The 26,556-nt window shown below is 42.4% G+C and overlaps 2 long non-coding RNA genes across 4 annotated transcripts in view; one reads left to right on the top strand and one right to left on the bottom strand.

Annotated features, from left to right (window-relative positions):
* The window catches only part of LOC122179571, a 3,481-nt gene extending 1,899 nt beyond the window's left edge, over positions 1-1,582 (top strand). The window contains exon 4 of one of the 2 annotated variants that reach the window (XR_006178749.1): positions 1,505-1,582. This is a non-coding gene — a long non-coding RNA (uncharacterized LOC122179571). Of the gene's footprint in view, positions 1-399; positions 696-1,504 lie in introns of those variants that run through there. The other variant, XR_006178748.1, reaches the window with a different exon arrangement.
* LOC122179572 overlaps positions 1-24,191 on the bottom strand; it is a 29,568-nt gene extending 5,377 nt beyond the window's left edge. Inside the window, exons 1-6 of one of the 2 annotated variants that reach the window (XR_006178751.1) lie at positions 24,098-24,191; positions 17,952-18,112; positions 16,782-16,925; positions 14,772-14,919; positions 13,608-13,808; positions 958-1,067 (exon numbers count right to left, since the gene is read on the bottom strand). This is a non-coding gene — a long non-coding RNA (uncharacterized LOC122179572). The remainder of the gene's footprint in view (positions 1-957; positions 1,068-13,607; positions 13,809-14,771; positions 14,920-16,781; positions 16,926-17,951; positions 18,113-24,097) is intronic. The other variant, XR_006178750.1, reaches the window with a different exon arrangement.
* Positions 24,192-26,556: the final 2,365 nt, after the last annotated feature.

Genomic DNA, 26,556 nt, shown 5'->3' on the forward strand with positions numbered 1-26,556 from the left:
GGAGGGGGGCGCCGGGGCCCTCCCCTGGAGGGAGGGGGGCGCCGGGGAGCCTTGCTTACCTAGAAGGAAAGTTGCTGCTCTGCTCTCAACAACTTCTTTTCAAGTGTAGCTGGGGAAAAAGGTCAGTCTAATGGAAAAATAAAACAATGGAAGTGCCCTTAAATCTTTGTTGTGAGAGGTCTGTGAGACCGAATCACTTCATAGTTCTGGAGAGTTTTTTGCATTTGTATGTCTCTTTTAGTTAAGTTTTAATCCTTATCTAAGATGATGCCTTGTGTGAAAAGTCCTCAGTTGTATCAGGGGGCAGGTAATGTAAAGGCTTAAAAAAGATTGTCTGTTTAAGTAGCGAAGAATTGGGCCTCTGTTTTAAGAGAAATGTCTTTACCTGTTCTTCTACAGGTTTGCATCAAGAAGAACATCTATGAGTAGCTCTTCCTATTTCCATGTGCTTCCCCCAAAAACTGGTAACATCTAAGGTTGCTTCCAGGTGCTGGGAAGCAGGCGATGATGCATCTGTTTTCTTAGAAGATTTCTCATTATTTTTGGAAACACTGCTTTTACCAAAGGCAAGAATGCTCTGTTAGGAATCTATATTACTAACATGGACTACAATGGAATGGCTGAATGCAGTTACCTTAAGTTTTTGTGGAGGCCTATTTGTCTTCAAAATAACAAAACTAAAACTTCTGACTTTATCCAGGGGAAAAAAAAAGAGGATGTGCTGGTTATTTGTGTACTTAAGACTCATTCCCTACCTATGACCCTAGCTTAGTTATCTCAGGGGATGAGAAAGGGGAGAAAAATTACTCCTCTTGCAATCATCAAATGAGCTTTCTATGTTCTCTAAAAAAAAAAAAACCACCAAACTAACAAAACCAGGAAGACATAAATCCATATTGAACATTTTAACAAGTTATCTACTTCAAAACTATAATGTATAAAACTTGGATTACTCACTGAACTGAATTGTGTGGTGTGCTTCCTGGGTGTGCCGCGTTGCAGTTGAATTTCAGAATAATGTTCCTTCTTGAATTTGGTAGAGCTTCCTGAAGTTGAAGGCGAGAGACCTGTTGGGAGAGCAGAGCAATGACAACTCTTTCAAGAAACTTAATCTTTTTAAGTTATCTTTTCAAGTAAAGTACACTGATAATTCTCTGCTTTCTAGCTAGATAATGCAAACTAGAGCTTATCAAATAAACCCTGTACCTTAGCTTTTATCAAGTTAGTTTCCCTGCACTTTCACCCCCAACTGTAATATGAACAACTCAAAGCTGTCCTCCTTTGCATTTGCCTTGCCTGTAAAATGAAGTGAACTGCATTTGGTTTCTGCCTTTGTGTGACATGTTTGTGTGCAGTGGGTTGTATCTCAATAGAAGAGTTGGTAATTATTCATTTGCTTTGCTGTAAATTGTTTCGCAGAGTAAGATAACAAATTCAGGATAGAAACTGCAGCTAGTTTACTGAGCTGTAATGCTGCCCTAACGTAATTGCAACTCTATTTTAGTGACTAGGTGATTTTCTTCATGAGGAGAAGATGGCTGCAGGTCATTAGCATGTCATTTTCTGAGGACAAGAAGAACACAAAATAGAAAAAGCCTCCACAGAAAGTTGTACTACTGAGTTTTGGGAGGAAAGTAATCAATAAACTTAACATTGCAATGACGTGTGTGTAGATGTGGTATTTGTTTGCAGAATCAAAAAGTGCGGGTTTGGAAGAGACCTTAAACTCCTAGCCCTGTGCAAGACCAAGACAGTCTCCAATTCCATCTCCACGAACGTTCTCCAAAGGCTACCTTAGCTCACAACTGGAGAAGGGACTGCTGCCACCCCTGTCTGGTACGGTGTGTGCAACCCTAGGGGGAAGACGCTCCGTCTCCCACCTGTCTGTCACCTGACCCAGCTCTATGCTGTCCCTTCAGGGCTGCTTGCTGCCACTGCTTGACTGCTGCCTCCTCTGTGAGGAGCTGTAGCCTGCTGTCAAACCTCCCCTCAGCCTCCTCTGGGCTGAAGTAAGTGTAAAAGCAGGGCAGCTTGTCACAAACCTTTACCCCCTGGCTCTCTCTGTCTTCTATCACAGAAGCAAAAAGGTGGGTGGAAAAGGTCACTAAGATCACCTAGTCTAACCCTCAACTCCTCCCTGCCCCATGCTTAACCTGTGAAACTCAATGCAACAGCAGCCCTTTCATCAGCATCTCAACAAAAAGAGACTGCTCCTGCTCCTCACGCATTCTTGTAGAAAAGAATTTCTTCTACTTTTCAACCAGAACCTCCTCTCGTGTAACTTAGGGCTGTTCCCTAGCACTAAGCTACATGGGAATAAAAGTGGATCTTTCCTTCACTACAGCCTTCTTTGTTGTAGTTGTGGAGAGTGAGCTTTAGCCCTCCACTGGACACTCTAATAAAATATATTTTTTTTAAGCTGTGGTCATAACTGCAGGCAGCACTCGAGGGTGCGCCACTGCAAAGCTCGTGTGGTACAACCAAGCCCAACATGCTGCAGGTACGGCTGGTACTCTTGGGGGCTGGGGCCTGCCACTGGCTGGCGTTTAACTGGTCCTGGAATGCAGCTCTCATTCCTTCCCAAGGGGTGGCTCACCAGCCTCTAATCCTCTAGTCTGCACATATAACTGGCATGGACCCATCCCTGGTGTAGAAACTCATCAACCTTGATGCTACTGTGACTGTACAGCATACTACTGCATTGAGATCTCTGTCCAAAGCCTTTTACCCACAAGGGCTCAAAAGATCCTCCTCATTTAGTGTTGTCCACAGACTTACTCGATCCACACTCAAGTCCCCTATCCTGAAACTGAGAAGAAAGCTGGCTCTGAAAACAAGCCCTGTGCAACTTATCTAGCCACTGTCCACCAAGCTCTAGCAATCCTGTTTAACACTGCGAGCCTCTTCTTATGGGGCCAATTAATAGGTCACTGTTTTGTTGGCTTAAAGAATTGCAATTGGAAATGCTGCTTTCTAAGGCAGAGTTCAGTTTTTAGACATGCTTGCCTGACAGGGATTTTCCTTACATACTCAAACAAGTAACGCACGCTTAGAACTGAACTACATGTGAAGAAATTTCTGTAATCCAGGCATTCTCTTAAGCGGCTGAATACTGCTGAGCAGTGATTAGCTCAGACAAACAGTTAATAAACAAGGAGATGGCAATTAATAACCATAACAGACAGTTGAAGTTAATGGACACATCCTTCTAATACAGGAACATAACACAAGAAGCCTTAATTGGTAATAAATTAACAGCTAATGACTGAAGATCTCCTCCTGCTAACTGTTGGCTGTTTGTAACCCCTACTATCCAAGTTATTTCAATATTCAAATTTTATGCATAGTGATGCTATTACTACATATTCCACTCTTAATACCCTGAATGACTGAGTGACAAGTACAGTTTGCAGGTATAAGGCCTAAAACCACCAAAAAACCCCTTCTGTATTTCCTGGGCGCGCACATTCTGAAGAGAGCTTCCGCAATAACTGCCTTTATAATGAATTTTTCCTTATAAATGGAAGACTCTCTTTAGTGTCTCTTTATCCAGAGGCCCAGGCTGGCTTTAAGTGTATTCTTCTGTCTCTGAATAGAAGAAATGATTTGCTTATCCTTTTTTAAGTGTTTCTTAAAGGTTATGGTGAAACAGAAATCAAAGCTCTAATCTTTAACTCATGTGGGCTTTGCGACCGTGAACAGCATTTCACTGTTTCCAAAATCTGACCCTTGATCCTTCCTTGCTTATGTTGAACATCAGTCCCTAATAGCGCAGGACATGAGGAAGATCTAACTTTCTCCCATATCTATACTCACGTGTGATAATAACGTGCAGTCATTTCACTAACGCATCGCATTGGGTTACCAAGCAAGAACATGAATTCCTCCCCAAAAATGTACACAATGAATTTCAAAGTACAGGCATTTTTAAATACGAAAAAACTCAACCAACCAACCATCCAAGAACAACAGTAGGTCTTTTAAACTTCTTTACCTGATTTAACGGTTCGTAGGTTCTTAAGTATCAGACACCAAAAAACCAGTGGTAGAAGCAGGAAAAATAAGGAAAGAGGAGAGCTACAGACATGGTCTTACACATCTTATTGCTTACAGTATAAGCCATTTAAGTTACCTACACACAGCAGCCTTGGAGAAGCCAAGCAGAACTGCTTCCCAGATAGAAGTGGAATGATGAGAAGAACTTGAAAAGGAATAATCGCTTGGAAAAAATTGAAAGGTAACCGAAAAGAAAATGTAGCGTCTAGCAGCTGAGGGATTAACCACCACGGAGAACTTTCTGCTCCTCCTTCTCCCAGTCACTCCCAAAAAATATTTGAGCTTTTGGTTTTTTAGCTTCAGTAACCCTATACTGAAATGCTGAGGTTCTCTACATGGTATAAAACAGCCCTCAGATTGCCTTTTTATTTTCCTCTTCAGACCACTGGAAGTGTGATTCCACACGAATATCTTACGTGGTCAGAATTTCTGAGTGTGCTCACACCATCCTCTCAACAGATCGCAGATAACTTTATGAATGAGTAACCGGCCAATTAGGGGAAGTTGGGAGCTAATTTAGTTAATTAATTAACAATCAGATAACAAAATAAAAATTAAATTTTCCAAGAAAAAAAAAGAAACAAAGCTGTTTCAGTGGGGCGCTGAAACAAATCACAGTTCTCTGGCTCAGAAGCACTTCTCTGTGTCAGCCTTACAGTTTTGCAAAAGACAGGGAAACAGAAGAGAGCGCTTTGAACTTGGGCTTCCAAACACTAAGTTACTGTATTAGCTATTATTAGCTAATATTAGCTATTTTCTCCCTTGAGCTAAAGACAGTCAGAACTAAAAAATCCCTGTCAGGAAAAATCCCTTGTCCGCTTTGCTAGTAACTTTGAGGAATTTCAGCCGAGAGGCAAAAGCATTCACCTTGGGAGAGGAGTTCCCACGCTTTGGAGTCTCTGTGATCTTAAAGAGGCGCTAAGTATGTACAGAACTCCTATAAAGCGCATAGCGTGTTGGAAGCCTCTGTCTCCACAAAGGGAGGAGGTAACGCCGTACCTAATTGTCAGGACTTAGCAGTGAATGAAATGGGTTTGCAGTAAGGTGCCCCTCAGCCAGCACAAAGCCCCATCTAAAGTCCTGTGCCCTGAAAGTGAGAAATACTGGGAGCTGTTTGAGTGGGTGCAGAAGAAGCCCTAAGGGTGACCTAATGGCTGCAGCATGTCTCCTATGAAGAAAAGTTTATGGAATCGGGTTTGTTTAACTTGGAGAAGAAAAAGCCTCGTCGTGGCCTTCCCAGCACTCGAAGGAAGCTTTACAACAAGAAGGGGATCAACTTCTTACATGATCTGTGTAACAATACAGTGTAATAGAGATCACAACAACAACAGCAGAGTAGCAAAGCCTCTGGCTGCAGCAAATGAAAATGAGCCTAAAAGCAGCAGCTGAAAAACGAAAGGGAAAAAAAGCTGCTTACCCTCAGAAGACCACAAACTCACCAGACAAAAGGTTCCTGCTTCCCCTGCCGACCTTTAAATGAGGTCTGGGAAGGGGTGGATCCTGGTTCCACCCCTTGCAATCGCTCAGGTACATTGGATGCACCTGAGTTTGCCTGCATGGGCCCTGACTTCTCACCAGGTGCTCAATCGCTGCTTCAGGCTGTGACTGGGCATTTCTGCTACAAATGACAGTGATAGGACGAGGCGGGATGGCTTTAAACCAGCAATTTAAACACTGCTGTGAGGCAGTGGCTCGGCGTTCTTAAAAAGGTCGTGACTGCTCCGCCTCTAAAGGCGATCGAGGCCGGGTCAAATGGGGCCCTGGGCATCCTGATCTAGTGCTGGCAGCCCTGCCTGTGGCAGAGGTGTTTGCACTAAGTGATCTTTAAGAGCCTTTACGACACCAGCTTTTCTACCATAGAAATGGATTGATGGAGGCGGAACCGACTCTCTGCTTTTTTACACGTTTACGGTATGTGATTACACAGAGATAGACCATGGTAAGCCACTCCTAAGTTAAGAGCAGAGCACTGATGTGGCTTTCCATCAGGTTTGCTTAGGATAAAATTTTACTCAGTTTTGGAAAGCGATTCATTGTACCAGTGACGCATCGGAATCTCCAGGGACTTTCAAATCCCCGGCTAGGCTAAGCATTGCGGTTCGTCAATGACCACACCGCTGAATTCATGTACAGCCTGTAACCCTTTGTCTAATCCATGTTCTAACCGGCAATAAAATACAGACCGCAAACTCGCCATCTACATTAATTACCAGATTGAAGGGACTGATTGATCTAGCAGTATTGAAATAATAAAAGTGTACATCTTTGCCTACACAAGACTACCACAGGAAGATGAAATGGATGATCAAATGCACAACTGTTTTTTCAGTGAGAAAGTGATCTTAATTCAGAAGTCGATATTTGCATATTTTAACCACTGAACCACGCAAATGGCTTAATGTCAAATTTTGGAAAGTTTTACTGACCTTCTCAGATCTGCATCCCCATGAGGACTGATCGCTGTTACCGTTTCTGCTCAGAGGGAGCAGGTAAAAGTCATTCAGATCTCCTGACCTGCCTTTTTGATCTCAGCAGTGTGTGAGCTCCCGGGACCGTCTCGCCTTAGTGTCACAATAAGGCCTTTGGCTTTCGGACACTCTCATTTTCATTGATTTATTCGCTCTGATTCTAATTACATGGCAGAATATTGTGTTGTAGGGTATTATTTCACAATCCAATATCCTATTTAGTAATTCAGTTTGTTTCTCCTCAGATCGCTGCCGCTGTTTTATTTTTAGGCCCATCTCTCTACCCTTTTCCCATTTTTTCCCTTTTTCCCCTTTTCCCTTTCCCAGGGTGTGGGTCTGTGTGTCCCCCCGCCCCACCCTGCTAGTCACGGAGCCAGTCTGAACAAGGCCATAAAACCATGACAGCGATAGAACTACATAAACATACGGTCTGTACTGAGCACTGTTTTGAAAAATATGTGTCACAGCATTATCTGGATCACTCTGTGTCCGTGACAGGGGACACACAGGCCCGCTGGCCTGAGAAGGGGAAGGGAAAGGAGAAGGGTAGGGAGATGGGAGCTGGGCCCAAAGACAGAACAGCCTCGATGATGTGAGGAGGAAAGTCATAAGACCATAACATTGCACCCCTTATTCCAAATCATTACCTCATGCTTATATACATACATACATATATATAATGTATATATACAAACAAGCAATAATTAAAATGCATGACATGTACGTACGTATAAACGCAGAATTACTGACTACAGTCCCCCAGCATCAAATTCCCCTGTGGTACACATTGAACAGCCCCATCTTTCTGCAGCACCCACCAAGTGCACTCAGGTCCTTCGGCAAAACTAATTCCACTGAGAGGTTTGTCCTTTCCAGAAGCAGGAAGGACCAAACTGTTTTGCACGACATGGACTTTACAGGTACTACAGGGACCTTATCTCCCTCCACAGTATGTCGGGAGCTGGATTGGGGAGGGCCACTGTGATTGATCGATCCTCTCGTGTAGACCGACCAGCTGGCTTCTGCCAAATGCTTCTCCCGGTGCTCAACTGTTCCACCACCCATTGCCTTCAAAGTGGTTTTTAACAACCCACTGTATCGTTCAATTTCATCAGAAGCTGGTAAATATGATAAATCCTCTTGATGCCATGATCTCTGACCCAAGAGAAGAGAATTTTAGAAATGAAACCAAGAGAATTTTAGAAATGAGACCCATTATCTGATTCAGTTCTTTCTGGGGTGCCATGTCACCACAGGACTCGTTTCGCAAGACCCAATACGGTGTTACGGTTGATAGCATGGGGGTACCTCATATGTTTCAAACCATCCGGTGGTTGCCTCCACCTTGGTAAGCACATAATGCTTACCACCGCAGATTCGTGGCAAGCTGATAAAATCAACCTGCCACGCCTCCCCATATTTATACATTTGCCATTGCCTTTCCCTCCTGAAAGGTTTCATCCTCTTGGCTTATTTAATTGTGGCGCATGTGTCACAGTCATGAATAACCTGTGCAATAGTGTCCATAGATTAGTCCACCCCTCAGTCTGTAGCCCACGTACATGTTGCATCCCTTCCATGATGGCCTGAGGTCTCATGGGCCCACCAAGCTAGAAATAATTCACCCTTGTTCTGCCAGACCGAGTCTACTTGAGCCACTTCAATTTTGGCAGCTCCATCTACCTGGTAGTTACTTGGTTATTCTTCAGTAGTCTGACTCTCCGTCACATGAGCATCTACATGGTGTGCCTTTACAGGCATATTCTTCAGCTGGGCAGCAATGTATTTCCACAGTTCAGCGGCCCAAACAGGTTAACCCCTCTGCTGCCGGTTGTTTTTTTCCCAGTGCTGCAACTGCCCCCATAAGGCATTTGCCACCATCCATCAATCAGTGTAAAGATAAAGCACTGGCCACCTCATGGCATGATGGGCAAAGGACCGACTGCTTCGGAAGTGGCCCGAACCCCCTCATACGCAGCTAAGATCTTCTTTTCAGCACTCTTCAGCCCCCTTGTATGCTCGACCCTGGAAACCCTGGGGTTGGCCTCGGGTCTCTCCTGAGGCTATTTGCCACAGACTCCATGTGGGACTTTTCTCTCCGGCAGCAGTATAGAAAATGTTCTTTACGACCTGTCCTGTCCATCCTGGCCCCAGGGCTGCAGCATGGGCTATCTCCTGTATAATCTGCTCCAAAGCCTCCTGCTGCTCAAGACTCCACGTCAAATTATGCTTCTTCCATGTCTTACAATGAGGCTGTAGTTTGGAACACGCATTCTCCAAAAGCCCACTGCAGCCAGAAAAGATGGTGTCTCTTTCTCGCTACAGGGTGGAGACGTAGCAGCGATTTAGGCGGTCGCATCTCCTGGGATGTGACGATGCCCATCGTGCCATTTTAATCCTAGGAACTGATTTCCCTAGGCAGGCCCTTTCACTTCGCGTCACTTAATAGCAAAACGAGCTAGCAGAAGAATATGGATTATTCATTGCGCTTTCCTGAAAACTTCTGCTGTATCCCCCACACAACAATATCGTCAATAGACTGCAGATGCCTGGGAGCACCTCCCTGTTCCAATGCGGTTTGTATCGACCGACAGCAAATGCTTAGGCTGTGTTTGCACTTCTGGGGCAGGCAAACAGTTCCAGTTATACCGAGCGCCCCTGCAGATGAAAGCAAACTGGCCTGCGTTCTGTGGCCAAAGAAAGGGAAAAGAAGGCATTAGCAATGCCAGTGTTGGCATACTGCAAGGCTGCTTGTGACTCCAGTTCATACAGGAGTTCTAATGTGTCCGGGACAACAACCCTCAGTGGGGTGTGACTTCATTCGGGCCGCGGTAGACTACCGTCAACCTCCTCAGTTCTCCACGGGCTTGGCACACTTGCCATTTGGGGATGTCAAAAGTTGAGTGAGTTTGGCTTATCGCTCCCTGACTCTTTAGCTGACAAATCACCTTACAAACGGGGAGTGAGGAATCCATGCGGGTGCGGTACTGCGGTCTGTGCAATGTTTTTGTAGCAACTGGTACCTGTTGCTTTTCCACTTGCACTTTTCAAAGAATCCGAGAAAGACATTTAGCAGACAGAGTTATAAATGTTGGACAGACTCAGCTCCGTTAGGAAACGATAAATGAACTTCTTTTATTGAACAAACCTTACGCACTTTTGCACTGTGCAGAACTTCCTAAACTGCACTTCCTCACATGAAGTGCAGCAGCAAATGAAATCAAGCATGACTTCTAAAATGAAGGATCACATCACAAACACTGGAAATACCAGCAAAGCTTCTACATGAAGCACATACTTTATATATTAACTTATAGTTTACTTAAACCTCCTAGGAGGTTTCTGGAATGTACGGAGGATAACTTTCTGATGCGGTTGATGACAGAGCCATGAGGAGGATCTGCCTCACTAGACCTGCTGTTCACAGAGGTCTGGTGGGAGATCTGGAGGTCAGGAGCTGTCTTGGACAGACTGATCATGAAATGGTGGAGCCAGGAGGCGGAACGGTGTAACTGCTACCTTGGAATTCTGGAGGGTGGACTTTGAATTATTCAGAAGAATAGTAGGGTAAATCCCCTAGGTTTCAGTCTTATAGAGTAAAGAGGTCCAAGATGGCTGGTCACTCCTCAAGAAAAAGACTTAAAGGCACAGGAGCTGGCTGTCCTTCGGAGATGCAAAATGAGCCTGAAAGGATGAAGACTGGAATGATGAATAGGGAGCTATTCTTGAGACTCTGGGAGCAAAAGAGAATGTATCTCCTGTGGAAGAAGGGGATGGGTGATGCAAAAAGAGAACAGAGAAGTTGTTAAGATGTGTAGAGAGAAAATCAGAAAGGCAAAAGCCCGGCTTGAACTCAACCTGGCCTCTGGGGTAAAAAGGAACAAAAAACTCTTTTACAAATACAGTAACAGTAAGAGGAAGATTAAGGAGAATCTCCATTCTTTACTGGATGAGGCTGGGAATGTGACCACTGAGGAAAGGAAAAAGGCAGATGTTCTGAATGCCTTCTTCATGGCTGTCTTTAAAGGTCAGACCAGTTATCCTCAGAGAACTCCGCTCTCTGACCTGGTAGTATCAACTGAAGTGCAGACTGAACCCCCCCTGATTCAGGAGGACGCAGTTAGAGACCTACTACTCCAGCTGGACTGTTGTAAGTCCATGGAGCCTGATGAGATTCACCTGAAAGTGTTGAGGGAACTGGCGGAGGCCGAGCCACTTGCCATTATCTGTCAGCGCTCCTTGTTGACTGCTGAGATCCCAGGAGACCGGAAGCTTGCAGACATGATTCCCATCTACAAAAAGGGTTGTAAGGAGGATCCGGGGAACTACAGGTCTATTAGCCTGACCTTGGTGCCAGGGAAGTGTATAGAGTGAACTGTCTTGGTGGAGATCATGCAGCATGTGCGGGATGACCGGGGGATCGGGTCTAGCCGGCACGGGTTTGTGCAAGGCAGGTCCTGCTAGACCAACCTGATCTTGTACGATCTAGTGACCCATCTGGGAGATGAGGGAAAGGCTGCTGATGTAGTCCACCTAGACTTCAGCAAAGCCTTTGACACTGTCTCCCACAGTATTCTCCTGCAGAAGCGGGCAGCCTGTGGCGGGTACGCTCTTGACTGGATAAGAAACTGGCTGGAAGGCTGGGCCCAGAGAGTGGTAGTGAGAGCTAAATCCAGCTGGCAACCTGTCAGCAGTGGCGTCCCCCCAGGGGTCGATGCTGAGACCTGTCCTCTTCAATATCTTTACTGATTACTTGGATGAGAGCATTGACTGCACCCTCAGTAAGTTAGCAGATGACACCGAGTTGGGTGGAAGCGTTGAACTGGGGGTAGCGAGGCCCTACAGAGGGATCTGGACAGGCTAGAGAGCTGGGCTGAAGCCAATGGGATGAGTTTCAACAAGGCCAAATGCCCAGTCCTGCACGTTGGCCGCAACAACCCCAGGCAACGCTACAGGCTTGGGGCAGAGTGGCTGGAAGACAGTGTAAAGGAAATGGACCTGGGGGTATTAATTGATGCTGAGCTGAACATGAGCCCGCAGTGTGACCAGGTGGCCAAGAAGGCCAATGGCTTCCTGGCTTGCATCAGGAATGGTGTTGCCAGCAGGAACAGGGAAGTGACTGTCCCCTGTACTCGGCTCTGGTGAGGCTGCGCCTCCAGTACTGCATCCAGTTTGGGCCCCTCGCTGCAAGAAAGACATTGAGGCTCTGGAGTGGGTTCAAAGAAGGGCAATAAAGCTGGTGAGGGGTCTGGAGCACAGGCCTTATGAGGAGTGGCTGAAGGAGCTGGGATTGTTCAGTCTGGAGAAGAGGAGGCTCAGGGGAGACCTTATTGCTCTCTGTAACTACCTGAAGGGAGGTTATAGAGAGCTGGGGGTCAGCCTCTTCTGTCACGTAACTGGTGATAGGACTAAAGGGAACGGCTTCAAGCTGCGCCAGGAGAGATTTAGGCTGGACGTTAGGAAATACTACTTTTCTGAAAGAGTGGTCAGGCACTGGAATGGGCTGCCTGGGCAGGTGGTGGAGTCACCGACCCTGGAGGTGTTCAAAGAACATTTGGATTTTGTGTTGAGGGACGTGGTTGAGGGAGAAGTATTGGTGAGAGGTGGATGGTTGGATTGGATGACCTTGAAGCTCTTTTCCAGCGTTGGTGTTCTGGTGATTCTGTGATTATTATTCCTTGTTGACGAGCAGATGCTGAAAAGGTAAGTGGTTTCATGTCCTATTTTGATAAACTCTTCTGACCTTCTGTGTGACGTGAATGTCTTGTACAGTATGGTTTCCCTTTCCCAAAGTTATCTGTTACCTCTCTTAACCTCAGCAAAGTTATATTCCTCCATCCGAACGCAAATCAGAACATATCGCTTGGGATGCTCAGTAATAAGAAAATTACAATATTGTAAATAGGCAGAGGAATCATAATTAATTACTGCTCTGTATATCTTTAAAGGTGTTATGAACTTTTTGGTGAAGAATGAGATCTCGGGCTTGTTCCACTGTTACACTGGGATAGAATCCGCTCCCCACGCCCTCACCTAGAGGTTCAGGGGCCTTGCAGACGCTTGTATTTCCAAGTATTTTAAGTTAAAATAAGGAAAATAATAAATGAAGCTAAAATAAATTAATAAAAACCAACAAACAAACAAACAAATACAGTTAAACTAAAATAAAATAAATACAATTTCATGAGTTTAGAGAAAGTGAAAGCATTCTGTCAGCCCCCAGCTCCATAATCTGTGAAAAGGCTTCTACACGGTTCTATCGGTACTTCCTTTCCCTTGCTTAACAGTTCCATACAGTTATATCAGAAACCTAATTTGCCTGCACTAGGATTTCAAAGAAGTTGAAACATGTTAATTTCGAAGTGATAAAATGCAGCATACTCGAGAGGAAGAGAGAATGATCCAACCGTAGCTCCTTCTCTGCCAAATAAACTCCTGAGTACTTTACAAAACATGCTGGTAGACAGCACGCGCCTTCAGGCTCAAAATAATCCTAACAAACTAAACTTCACCATGCCTAGATCTGTTTAGACACAATATTACATCACTCTAAAACTGCATATTCAATATTTTATGCAGATGACTAAGTTATAGTTTTGCTGTAGTAATGTAATACCTTGTTCACTGAAGTAGAGCACCCAGATCTTTTCAGTTTGTTTAATTCTCCGATTTTCCTCAGGGAAATCAGGAGGATCGCTGTGTTTATATAAACTGTTCAAATCCAAGTTTCGAATGAATGATTCCATTATTGGACAAAGGCAGACCCAACGCGTTTTAGAGATGGCTTCAAGCACCAATTTTCTGAGATTTTCCAGGAAACCCGAACTTCAGGGTGAGATTGCCAGAGAAAAAAATACTATTGTGAGTTTGGGACATCCCCCAGCTGCACTGTCACCTTGGTCCAGGTAAGGCCTGACTTCCCAAACGCCGTGCGTACTGCTGGATGTAGCGGAACTCAGACAGCATTCACATGTGCCGTCGGGCCGTGCACACTGCTTGTCTCAAACCTTGCCTCAAAATCACAATTCCACTGATCTCCTGCTAGAAAATAATTTACAGAAAGAAGGCAGATATCCCACTCACCTCACACAATAAAGGCATTAAAACATACATATTATCCAGAAGCTCTCATTAGCATCGCTGGCCAATTCTGGTTCGGTTTTTGTATGAGCAGAAGTGTGGACTTCCAGGGAAAGAGCTTCTGATGATGGTACCACGATAGCTGGTCGCAGAACTGTTAGCTGGGTAACAAATCCGTCGCCCTCAAAGAGGAACGGTCTGCGGCTGGAACAGGAGGCAGATTCTCTCATACCACGTCCTCAGTTCCTGAATACTTGGTCACCGTGCTTTTGCCACAGTTTTGTTACACACAGACAAATGGACATTTGTGCAATCATTTTGGCCTGACGAATATTTGACGGCAGGGTGATTAATGCCTTATCCTTGGTATATTACTAGTTACCTTATAATTTTTTTCTTCTTACTCAAATCTATCCATCTGCCTGACAGTCTGCCCAGAATGCCTTATGAAAATAGTAAAATAAAATTAAAACAGCACGGGGAGGGAAAGGGTACAGAGAAGAATGCTTAGCAGGGGAGCTAAGCGTCAGGTAACAGTCTGACTCGTTCTTCACAAAAGCTGAGCAGAATATGGCAGCCTTAATGTCAGCTGCCAACTTCAAAAAACCTAACGCCTGTGAGAAGAAACTCTCCCTCCTAATTATACCTCGACACGGTCCTCTTTAACAGAGTCAGTATTTTGCCAGGAATAAACATTGCTATTTCTTTCCTAGGCAAGCTGCTTGGCTGTTTCAATTGTCTTTTAAACATTAAGGAGCTGGAAACATTCGTCACATCCTGTGCTGTTTACACAGCATCACACAGTCCCCTTTGAAACCATGACGCTTTACGGAAAGCTCGACACGCGGTTCCATCCAAACATTTGCTACTGTATTTGCCAACCACAAAACAATTTCTGCAAACGCTGAGCAAAGCTTTAAAGGTTCTGACAGCCACCCAAAGTTGTGCTAGCACGACTGCTGAGGAAAGGTGGTGTCAGGGCACTCGGCCTCCACCGCTACTACCTGGATGTGGGAAGAGACGTGAACGCAAAGCGCTCACTGCTCCGCACAGCACAGCTCCGGGCAAAGACTTGCTGCCCGGCCTCTACAACCCTGCTCTTCCAAAGCACTGGAGAGCGCAAAGAGCGCAAGGACAGTTAGAGAAAAGTGTGAAAGGGTAACTTACGTTGTATAGAGAAACACTGGGAAAGGACTGCTGTGGTTTCTTCAGTATTTTACACTGACGTTGGAAGAGAAGGCAGTCAAAATAGGACACCTACAGAAATCTCTCTTCAATTCTCTCTCTCTGTTCGTTTACTCTCCAGTTGCTGTACCTGAAAAAATGCAACAGTCAAAAGTTTATCCCCTGCTATTTCCGAGTGATGCGGCCGACTCTCCTTGGCCATGTACCGATCATGTAAAATCAGACAAGAGCAGGGGAGGCGAGAAGCAATCTAGCTTGAGCCTGAAACTTCTGAACTGGGCGTTTTCTGTAAAAGCTGCTTTTGTGTCAGAAGCTCCCATCGCCACGCTAACTTACAGAGCGTGGACTCATCCATCTGGTTTGCGTAAATTGCAAGTTACAAGCGAAGCAGGGAACAAACACAGCCCGGTTTTCGCTGAACTCCCCAGGCACCAGCCTTACAAGGAACCCGAGGTACAAAGGCTTTGTGAACAGCGGGCCAGCCCACGCCGCTCTGCTCTCCGTCACGCGTGTGGCTGGGCTGGTGGGCTGGCTAACTCCCCAGGCATCCCTCGGCCCTGTGAGCGGCATGCTGCCCAGGGATGTGCTGAGCGGCGCTCCCCCCCGGCGACAAAAAATGAGCCTGCAGCATCCTTCCCAGCATGAACAGCCTTTTCGGAAAGGGAATTTAAAACAAACACGAGGTTAAATAAATAAAAAACACAAACTGTGCATTACTTAAAACAGTTCAACAGTTTAGGAAGTCAATTAGAACAACCTGATGTTTATTAATAGCAAACAGAACGCAGGCGCCCGTACTTCAAACATTTCCAGGTGGGAAGGAAATACACTGCGGGTTTTTTTGATTTGCTGTTGTATTTTCCTCTCAGAATTAGCGGAGAGCTGCCTGACGGAAAACCTCTGAGATGATCCTGCCCATTGATTACCACAACGAGCATTTTAATCAAAAGCATCATAAAGTCTCTAAAAGCACCCAGAGAAAGCTGGTGACTCCAAGCTCCTAAAGCCATGTTCACTCTCTATTTTCAGCTACTTAAAGGTCCTGATTAAATTGAAGTGCCAGAGGCTTGAGGGCTCACACACCTTTTTTTTTTAGACAGTTCAAGGTCAGTAGTAAACCGCATTGTTTTTCTAACACAAACACCGAGGAAACTATTTCTCCCTTCTCTATATCAGATAAAGAAGTTTTGTGCTACTTAAAATCAGAAAATGATATTTTTGTGTTCTTTTTCTTTAAAATATCATCTTGTATTTAGCCTTTCGTTTCACCTGAGGACTTCTGCAAGCTTTTCTACTGGGAACGATCTCACTCGGTTTAACACTGAGAACCTCCAAGGGAGGCAGCTTTCCTTAAAGCGTGAATGGGTGAGTCGTTAACAAAATAAAAACACCGCTGTAAACGGTCTGCCTCAAAATCCAAGGCTTGTCACTTGCTCCATTTCTCTCTTTGCTTGATTATGCTCCTCTATCTGGATCTAGAACTGATATGACTAGATTGGTTTGATACTTAAAAAAAATAACAAATAAAGTAATTAATTAGTATATGCAAAGGAGAAAACTATGAACTAATTTTATTCATGTGTATTTTTGCCCGTGCTGTTACAATTCCTTGCGATAACTGTAGAAGTCATTGAATAATTTCAATCGAATCTGATAGACTGCCAGAGTTCTCAAAGATACTATATCCCTACAGCTTTTGTGAAGACAGGCAGCCCTCCAAGATAAGTGAAATACAGTCTTGTGATCCAATATAAAAGGCTACACATAAGCGCAGTCATATTATTAGATACACAAACAAGAAGTACTTGAGAATAGATTTCATGGGTCCTACTACTCAAATGCTACCAGTTGTATACCTTCAGCCTGCATTCTAGCTTTTCTCTGTCCATGCAGAAACATCAAAAGATATCTTTTTGATACAGCAGTAAACGGGGCTTGTTAACAGTTGTGTTATTTTTCCTCTCACTTAGTGATCAAGTAAAGTGAACTCACTCTTTCGGGTGTTACGAGCAGGGGCTGTAGGATTGGCCTGAGTGGCTGGAGTGGCTTCCCAGCACCGCCGAACGGCTGAAATCCACTGAGTCATCGCACGTAGCAAACTACTTCCCCCGTGCTCTCATTTGGCAACACTAGAGGCTAAATAAAAATTTGGATCAGAATTTCTTTGTTCTGTAAAAAGCTTTCAGCTTTCAAGAGGAACGTGCTTTAAAATTAAGCCTTCTATAATTTGTAGCTTCTTTGAAGACAGAAAGGGGGTTTTTATATCACAGAATAATCATGTTATCACAACGAGCTCACTACAGAGAGACTACTGTAAGCCTCTCACTACAAACATTGAAGTCCTTTCTTTAATCCACTCCCCCACAGCACTCTAAATTATCTCCCTCCATCCCCAACTAATGATGCGTCTTGAAACATGGAACAAGGAGAACAATTCCCAGACTAGATTGTGTGTAAAACCTTTATCAAGTCGTATATTTTCAAGTTATTAATCATCCTCCATTTCCAACGTTGGTTTCACGGCAAGTACATTAGTTTATTAACTTCTGTACTTTAATAATCCTGGATGCAGCTATTTTGACTTACCTTTTTTGGAGGCTATTTATTTTATTCAAAAAATCACTCACAGGTTATGCAGTGAGAAGCTCTGGTTTAGAGAATATCATCTTGTAATATATATACGCTCAATTTTTTTCTACTTGGTTGGCCATAAAAGTATTATAAAGTTTACATAAAAGTATGCAAGTCATGGCATGTTCTCACTAAGTTCTCCCACATTTCCTGTTTTCTTAACTTTCTCGAGATTGAATGCGTTTCTTATTATTCCAATGACCCGCATTCTGTGCTGCTGGTACCTGTGCCTGCCGTTACCAAACCGCGCAAAGATCGCCTTCCTCCTTCTGTCAGTTACTCTCGTATACATCCGAGCTTTGTGATAATCACAGGCCCATTTTAGGGGGGAAGTTCCTATTCCCTATAGTATTTGTCTGTTTTTATAGGCGTTTTTAACCAAATAAAAAACCTAAAAAAAAAATAACCGCAATACATAACGCTTTGTTGACTTTAAAATGGAGTCAGAACAGAAGCCATTCGTTTGATCCGTTCTCATTCATTCATTAATTTACACTCTATAGAAATCAGGCGAAGAAAAGAGGGACTCACATTTACAAGGAAACCAACAGCATTCCTCCTGTTATTCGGCAGTAAGTCATCTTCCCTGACAATTAGGAGCAGATTCCCACTGTCCTAGTGTAGGTGTCCACACATCATCATTTCCATACAAGCTTTGTCCGCGCAACTTCTCCAGTTGAACAACTGATGTCCTGAAAAAGATACAGGTCTTTTGCTAGGCGTGGACATAAGAAAGGGAATTCAGATCGCAGAATCAAAACACAGAGATAAGCTGCATTCAGTAAAAAGGTTTAGTCGGGTAACTCAGCAGACTGTTTTAAACAGTTTACTCATTTCTAATGGCTGCAAGCACCCGCTAGATCAGCACAAATTCCAGACCCTGACTCTCGGCCAGTCCCCCGTTGCCTGCCTTGAATACAGATCTGTTGTGGAGGCAGTGTGTGCCTGCTGGCCCATGTCAAGACTGTCTTTCTCAACTCCCGAAAAATCAGAAACCCCTTTCCTCCTTTTTCACTTTCCCAGAGAAAACATCTCAAAAGCTGATGCGTAATAGACCCCACTGTTAGATCTACGTGTGGGCGCTGTCAGTGCTTTGCTTTATACAGCATCCAGATTTAGAAGGATCAGTGCGATTTACAGAGGTAAGGAGAACCAGCGAACAGATTTATGTAGCGTTATCTAGTTACCTAAAAGACTCTATGGGCAGTGAGGCCTAAAATCATTGGACTAATCTTTTCTCTTTGACATGCTTTCTTTATGGGAGCAGTACCTAATCCCTTGTTTTCAAAGACTTCTTGGAAATCCAACTTCTTCAGCTTCACTGTTGACTTACTTTGTTACATCTGAAATGTGTGGTTTTAACAAATCCCACTTGTGTCTAATCCTTCTCAGACAATTCATAGGTCCAGTTACAACAATAACTTGAAAAACTCCGAAAAACAGGAACAAAAGCCATGTTTCTCCCCGCTGAAGTCTCGTCATTCGTTTTGTAGCTGCCCATTTGTCTCCTAGCTTTAATACAGAACTATAATCCTGGACCGCGGCACTCAAAAAGGAAAACGCACAATGCTTAATTATAAAAAAGGAACCGATGTCAAGTTATTTCATGCTTAAACTTTCAAACTGCTACGGGAGAAAGTCTCACTTAGTTCCAAACACAATGCCGCAGCTCACAGAGGTTGGTGCGTCTCGCTGTCCAGGCGAGGCTCCTTTCCCCCAGTGCTACCTACCTGACTGACTCAACTCTGCTTACCCACGCTCCCGAAACAATTATTCTGGGAAGTTAATAGTGTAAGGAACTAACAGAGCCTTCTGGAAGTAGCCTTCCGCTTAAAACTGATTATGCCTGCTTTCTCAAACAGATGAGGGTAATTAAAGAAAAAAGGGTATGAGTTCTGCGGCCCCTGACTGGGCAAACGCGAGGCAGAAGACAAGGGATTCTGCTGAACGAGTCAGTGTTTCTAGCCTTCCCAGTTTAAGTGCTTGTTACAAAATGGAATAGTTCTGAGTAGCAAAGATGGTCTTTGAAATTGTAGCTGGCTCCTCATGGGACAATGCCTCCAAATGCAAAATTATCATACAAATTTGCACACTAAGACAGATCTGTAACAAAACAGTAAAACAAAACTAAGAATGTTTATATAAAAGGCCATTTTCATTTATTCTGATCATTAACAAATGTTCTTCTCAGGTTTCAATCCGGAAAGTTTTACGTAAGCGAAGAGCAATTTGCAAATGATGTTTTAAACCTGTACTGTTTGTCACAACTGGGTTCCACTCAGTCACTTCCTGACTGTGTTAAAGGTAATGGCAAAACGTGCTCTGATTAAATAACTAAGCCCTTGGCAACCGCAATATGCAGCTTATCTGACAACTCCCCATAAACCTGGAAAACTTTTATCCTCTTTTTTTTACTTCCTTCTCTTTCAACCAAGGAATTATTTTCAACAATGCAACTAGAGAGAACACAAGAAATGAGGAACAAAAATTTTGAAGCAATAGAAAAAAAAAAGTACTTTGTATAACTATGTTAGCAACTCAGATATTTGTATATTCAGCATCCCAATCATTTGTAATTAACTGTGGTCCTCCCATCGTGGTAATTTACCACAGATAAAAATAGCCACGAGTAAGAGAATTGCTCTTCAGCTACTGTAAATGAATGCAACTCTTACACTATGAAACATTTCCCCTAAACATACTATGAGCTCAAATGACAACAGGATATCAAATGCTATCAAACAGGGTATTTTTTCTGGGCCCGAACCTAGCCATACTCAGAAAACATTTCTGGTGGCTTAGATAAAATTAAATCCAAGTCCTAATAGTTACTTCTGTGAAATCAAAAGGCAGTAGAAGTTTTTGTGAAGCAGAGACTTGTTTACCTTGGCCCATCTCTACAACCAAGTGATGAAACGCTGCTGCTTCACAAGCAGTTTATCAATTGCATCAGACAGTTCGTAATGCTTGGATTTTAAGGTGTATTTTTTCCTTTGTCTGCCCCCTGCCTCCCGTATCCTTTAGGAGTCTCAAAATAAGAATCGTGACTGTGCAGGTCAGAATGACAATGTACTGCTTTCCATAAATGTAATTTCCTGACGACAGTTTACAGCTTCTTGTAAGTGTGGATTGACCGCAATCCACGTAAGGATTCCTCTGCTGCCATCTGCTTCTCATTCAGGTTTACCTGAACTGATACTCCAAAAGGGCAGATGAGGATCTGAAGTTATACCCTGTTAGTCTCCTACTATTTAGTGGCGAGGCGCTTCGTACCTGAAGAAAATGCTTGCATCTATTTTCTCAGTTTAAAGCATTTTACTTCTTCCCTTCCCTTTGCCTCCATTTCCCCCTTCCTGGTGATGTAGGTTTTTAACAGTCTTGCTATCTCATACATGACTTAGTTCCAGGTTCTGCTTACATTGATGCCTCTTGTCTCTTTCCTCTGGCACTCTGGCGTCCTACACTCCACAGAACGTCATCTCACAGAGCTTTCTGGGAGCACCACGCCAATAGCCTTCCTTTCCACAGCCTGCTTTTTCCTCAAGGTCAGTTTTGAGAGGCTGAACTTCTGACCGGTTGCGATTAATGGCGATCGCCTAGACGTGACAAATATTCTGATCCCAAAAGCATTTGAGCTTAGAATCACAGAATCATAGAATCATAGAATCATACATATGATAGAATCATAGCTTCATACGTTAAAGAAACTGAAGTGTGAGCTTTGCAGCATGCTCTGCAGGGACGTGGACAGGAAGACACTTTGTAGTGGTGCTACCCCAGATAAGGTGATTGGGCTCTTGCCCTTGGAATTTAGATGCTGTGATTAAAAGCTGTTAGCTCATTAAATACACGTGCACGTTACTGATTTTTGCACTTGTTGCTTTCTCCTCCTGTTCAGTTCTCCTATTCAGTACTTATATCCAGATTATACCATTTTCTTCAGATCTGTTCATTTTAAGAAGCAAAAGTTTGCCTGCCATATGCTGTATGTGTCCATGCTAGAGTGACAAGGACTGAACTTCTGCACTATTGATACGAGATCAAAAGCAACTATTTTAAAAGCTGCTTTGATGGCCCATGACATCAAGAAGATATGTGTTACACTGAAGTCATTTCAGCTGTCATTTATAATATATCCAATATAAAAGCAGACTGATTTAGCAATCTAATCTAGGCCGTTTAAAGCGATATTAAGCAGTATGCAGTGACATCAAGCAGTCATCAGATGTGAGAATTTGTTACAAGGGCTTTAAACCTAGACTCCAAACACATGTTTACAGAAGTAACTAGTTCCAGGTGCCTCGTTAAACAAAAATTCACTAGCAGAGAGTTATGAAAAATTTGGCCATGGAGAAACAAGTTTCTAGAGCAAAAACAAAACCGAAGAAGAACAAGTAGGCATTTTGTTTAAAATCTTGCCTTTTTTTCCCTGCAAAATCTCAAGTCCACAACAAGTGAAAAATTAGTCTTGCTCATTTTATCCGCATGGAATAGGAATCACATTTGAAATTTCAAATAGTTTCACGGGGAAAAAAAAAGGTAGAATTTCCCATAAGGTTTCAGGGAAATAAATCTGGGACAATTCTTTAGCGCTGCTAGCATTTTTCAGTTGAAAAAGAATTCTCTTCCTGTCCACTTCCCCTGATTCCCCCTAACTGAGTTGACAAATATGTATGTTTGTATGCTGTTCCTTTCTACACTTTCAGACTGTCACATAGAATTTATGTTTTTCCTATAATCACAAATGTAACTATTACACAGCAGATGATGGTCATTAAGACGATAGTAGTAGCTTGGCAAATATATTAATCTAGAAAAACACTGCTTCCAATCCAGGACTCCCAACTCTCCTCACTTTGTCATCATGACCAGTGACCTGTGACTAGGCTAGGTCATAAAGTCAAGAAGCCTATGGACAAGCAGTCGTTAGCTACCTGATCCTCTGCTGCACAGTCACCTAAATGCAAAGCAGGCTGAAGTATTCATTTTAAAGGACTTCTGTAAACAACACTTAAGGATTTTTTTAAAAAACATTTTTCCTTTTAAAAGAAAAGAAGCTAATTTTAGTACTTGTTATTTCAGTAGCTCGTTTTTTCCTCTTTTTTAAAATAAAAGTGAACTATTACCCCATTTAATGATGATGCAACCTTTCTGGAGCTTAGCTTTCTGGAGCTGTGTGTTTCAGAAAAAACACACACTGTAAGTACAAGAAAAAAAATACAATGAAAAATGTAAAGTGTCTCACTTCTCAATGCTGAAAAGTCATGTTCAGAAAGGAAAACGCGGAGTGAAAAATAGACCAGCAGGCATAACTGTTCAAAACAAAGCAAGAGAACTGGAAAGCAGCACCATCCAAAGCTGCATTTTTTGTCCCCGTAAAAGGCCTATGGACTAATACATTCCAATACAAAAACTGCTTGGATTTAATACGGATTTAAAATAGTCTACGGATGCTGTAATATTTTTAAGAAAAGGGACCACGTGAATTCCTCTGGGTCTCAGTTATTTCTCTGAAGAAAACAAACGGCTAATCTCTCAAGACCGTCTCAAGTATCTCCCATCCTCGGAGATTAAATTGCTTTGGTTTTAAGTAAAACTCTTCAATGCAATGACAGGTGGCCCGTCTTCTCAGAGTACATCAAGAGATGCAGATTTGAAAGCCGAGATAAGCCATAGCTCCTGTTCGACCGAAAGATGTGGCCGATAAGATGAATGGTTTAACATTCTATTACTAGTCTTCTACATTATTTGAACAGTAATAACAACTCGGATTGAACTGTAACTTACAAACTGGCTTTGCCAGAGAGATATCCAGGGAAGCAGCCCTGAAGTTCGGGTTACAAACCACTGCAGTTTAGAACAAATAAATGAATATGAAAAGCAGTTTATTGGCTACCAGAGCTAATGAGATAAAGATCTGTATACCAAATACCCTGAAAGCATTCAGGAATGAAGTGCCAGCAAATCCCTTCACTAAAAGCAAAAACTTGCAATATTTATTATTTTTTACGAGTTTCTGTGCTGCGTGAAACTATATGCGCCTCATCAAGCTTTTCATAAAAGTTATTTATTAACCAGCGTGAGAAAAATCTCATATTAAGCACTAGCTACATTTAATGCAGAACTACCAAGAAATCCTTACAGTTAACGTCCTCTATTACTTTTGTTGTCGATATAAGAAAACTTAAGCTGCAATTCCCATTGTTCCCTCACTTGTCATTTCTCACTACACATTTAATTTAATTTAGTACTTATTTTGGAATAATTTTGATTAAAAGATACTGCATCAATAAAAGAAATTATCTGTGTGTCTGCGGATGAATCCACAATATCTTCTAACTGAGGGGTCTAGATGTTAGCTGTTTTCAATCAAGTAAGCCTTACATTTGGAGTTTAAAGCCTCCTTTACAAAGGCGTTTCTGTGCAAGCTTGAGACATTTTTGCAGTATTTTGCTGTAGCTCTGTGTGGCCTGAAGATATTGGCAGTGTGTGTAAGTAGCCGAAAAATCAGATAAATTTTCCGACACACAAAATGTAATTCCTTGCATGCCTGAAGTTGTCTGCTTTTCCTTATGCTCACATGAATTTATTGAAGATCTTATCTCAACCTGTGAATTTTATCCTGACAGATATCTTTGGCCTTCTGGACCATTCTCTTAGTCAGGTTTTATTCATACCTTCTGTCCAGGGCTTGCTCTGCGTTCTGTTTTCCCACATCTTCTCAGGGTAATACTTCACTGACGGAGCAAAAGATGACTTCTTGAAAACTTCTTGAGGAACCTGTGAATTAAAATACAGGTTTGACAATGGTTCATTTGCTAATATTAGTCAAATTTGACACAGGCATGCTTTATGTATTTCAGATTTATTTCTTTACTCTAAATAATTCAAAAATTCAAGACGAATTTTTCTCAGTAATAAAATCCATCATTTCCTCTGCCTTCCATTTCTCTCCAAGTGATGGTTAATTTTCAGAACCCTTGTAATGAGAGGTCAAAAGAATGGCAAAGCGGGATCAACAAAGAGAATTCTAGAGACCTTTAACAGCCCCAAAGACCACATTTTCAAGGAGTTAATTAACCATACTGTTGTTGCAATAAGGGAATAAAAAGAAATCATTTAGTTCTTTTGATATTTGACCATTTACAGTATATCTTTCAGAGAAAGGATCTGTTTGTATTTGTTGCTTATTGCCAAATGAATGACCATAAAATATTCTTTGTCCACGTTCTCTTCTTCAGTAAAAAGCTGTAACTTTTTTTTATATTCCCAGAATTTGCAGGAGGTGAGTGCTGTTTTTTGTCAAAAACCTGCACTCCTGCACTAAGAAACGCATGTAGTCTTAGTGATGCTTGAAACAGTGAACTATTTTTTCTGTTGGTTTTCTTTTAAGATCTTTCTTGGGGCCACTCTGCCACCTGCCTACAGCTGAACAGAACTGTGCAATACTTCTCAGATTTGCAAAACTAGTTACGTTAAACGTGCAAAAATATACATAGGTTGAAAGCATGAATTTGTGCTTCTCCACCTGTATTTTGTCAAGAACATACTCATAAATGCTTTAGTCAATTGAAAGTAAAAAGAGCAGTTAAAGGATGCTCTTCAAATAATTCGCAGGAGTAAAACTTCTCCTGAATTCAATCGCATCACAACCGACTCCCACAGCCATCAGCTTTGACAGATGTCAGATTATTCAGCTTTTCTACTCTCTCAACTCCATGTAGCTATTCTGCCCCTATCTAAATGACTTGATCACCACGTGAAGGAACGTCTTGTCACTCCACTGCCTTTGAAAAAAAAGTCCTTCCTTTGTGCTCTGTGGTAGGCAGAACTAACTCCAGCACATGAATGGAGACGTCCTCATGAACGTAAACTAAGAATATCTCAATCCCTTCGAGAAAAGACACACTCTATTTTTATTCAAATAACTATTTATAACTGTTTAGAAAAATCTTATACTTGGTTCTCTTTCTTCAACTTATACTCATGAAGCTGTCTCAGAGGTATTAACCAGTATTGGGAACATCGATTATAGTTTCTGAAAAAGGACACTTAGAATTTAGAAACAGATCCTGGGGCTACCAAATGGGAACAAATACATGTTTGTATTACATGTTTGTCTTACATGTTTATATTACAAATTACATAGATGAAAAGTAACACTGTCCAAGCACAATTTACCTCAAGCCGTAATAATTATGTTTAGTGAAACAGTCTACCTATATCACCTGAATTTCTAAGATCTTTTACAAAAACTTGACTCACGGTCAAGGTGCCTTCATAACTAAAGCACCGAGCTGTACAATGATTCGGTGCTGTGGCTCACTGTTAGCAGTCAGCCTGTGGAAATATGCAATTTTAAGTCTACACTGTAGCAGAATTCCTGAGGAAAAAGTGCCACCAAAGAATTATTAGCTTTACAGAACTGCAAAACAGTGACAGAGGTCAATTTAGGATGTCTTAAATAACATTAATTTGAGTTGTTTCTCCAGGCTTTATTTTTTCTGCAGATAAATGAGACAGGTTGTATTCCAATTGGTTTTATGTATGGTTGCCACTGTAAGGGCAAACCTTTTAAATTTCTCTTCTAGGCTTTAATGTCATTTTGGTGGAACTCAATGAACCAGACTGATAAATCAATCTTATTCATGTTTACATCACAAACAACACTGGACCCTGAGCAGGGTTCCAGAACACCGCAGACAAAATACATAGGATTAGTACACAGAAATAGTAGAAAAGTGTTTTTTCCCCCCTCTGCGTGTCCCCTGGAGGAAAGAAATAAAACTAACTGGGTAAAAATGATCACCTGTTCCCTGAAATTATTACTACTTTAGATACAGGACTCGTATGTTTTCTACTTGAGAAATATTTTGGAAAAAAATAAATATATAAAAATTAAAAAAATAAGGACATCATATAAGTTATCCAAGTTCCTAATTAAATTGGTTGCATTTCACTATTTTTTCCATGGGAATCAATGCTCGTGGTGTAGAGACATTTTACTGCCACTTCTCTAATGGGACCACTAAGCCATTATTTTTGCGAGTGTACCTGATATTCCCATTAACAGCACTGATTCCCAGCAATCACAAATCAAAGAGCATCTTATGGCCACTTCTACCCGATACTCAAC

This window comes from Lagopus leucura, unplaced genomic scaffold (genome assembly GCF_019238085.1).
Source record: "Lagopus leucura isolate 7727_CA_CO unplaced genomic scaffold, USGS_WTPT01 Super-Scaffold_100004, whole genome shotgun sequence".
NCBI classification, from domain to species: Eukaryota; Metazoa; Chordata; class Aves; order Galliformes; family Phasianidae; genus Lagopus; species Lagopus leucura.